This window comes from Pteropus alecto, unplaced genomic scaffold (assembly GCF_000325575.1).
Source record: "Pteropus alecto unplaced genomic scaffold, ASM32557v1 scaffold111, whole genome shotgun sequence".
Lineage (NCBI taxonomy): Eukaryota > Metazoa > Chordata > Mammalia > Chiroptera > Pteropodidae > Pteropus > Pteropus alecto.
The window spans coordinates 4,388,984-4,389,971 of NW_006431915.1; positions in this window are offsets into that span (position 1 = coordinate 4,388,984).

Consider the following 988-nt stretch of genomic DNA (forward strand, 5'->3'; position numbering starts at 1 on the left):
CCACGCCAGCTCCCTCCCTCACTGACTCATTGGGAGGGGGCCCTGTTCTTCTTTACTCCCCAGAGCCAGTTTCTGACCCTCAAGACTCCACCCTCTCTTTCATCCCTTCACCTCCCTCTCCCCTAGCTCTTTTCTCCCTTTTGATTAAGCTGTTAGAAATAAAGGCAGGGGTTTTAATGATATTAATGATATTAAGATGGGAGCCACTGCAGGCCTGCCCTGCCCTGCCACTCCCCATTCTGATTCCCAAGGGAAACAGGCACCAAGGGCAAATGTGGGAGATACAAGCTGTGCTTTGTTTCTGCTGGGCCTGCCCAGCAGCCAGGGCCTTCTGATAAAGCTGGGATGGAGCCCAGGGCCTGCCTGAAGGCCTGGGAGGGCCTTTCTCTCCCCCTCTCCCTCTCCCTTCTTTCTCCCTCTCCCTCTCTCTAAACTCTCCTTTGTTTTGGGGGACGTTTCCTCCTTCTGGTCAGTAGCTGACTAGAGAAGCAAAGGCACGTGTACTTAGGTGTGGGTGAAAGAAGAGAGGATCACATTTTTGCGTGTCCTTTTTTTTTAAATGCTCACTGACCCCGCGTACAAGTAAACTTGACCTAACCGGCGCTCTGGAATCTGACCAATCAGATTAGTATTCCTTCTTAAGGTGGAGAGCTGAGAAGTGGCAAGGAGACTTTCCTGGTGTGGCAAGTTGGGCAGGGCCTCTCTGCCAACTGCGGCAGTCTCAGGAGAAATTTCTAGAACCTCCTGCTCCCTCGTCCCTTGCTGTCTGTAAGCCCCCATCCCCAACTTTTCCACAGACACTACTCGACCCTCTGGACCACTGCCTCAGCCTCCCCTGCAGTCCCTCCCCCTCCAATCCATCCCTTACCCAGGCCCCAGACCAACTACTCTGAAAAGGAAATGGACCCAGCCATTCCCCTATTTATAATATTTCAGCAGGGCTGATGACAAGGGACACTGGTAAAAACGGCAGAGCTCTATGAGTCTG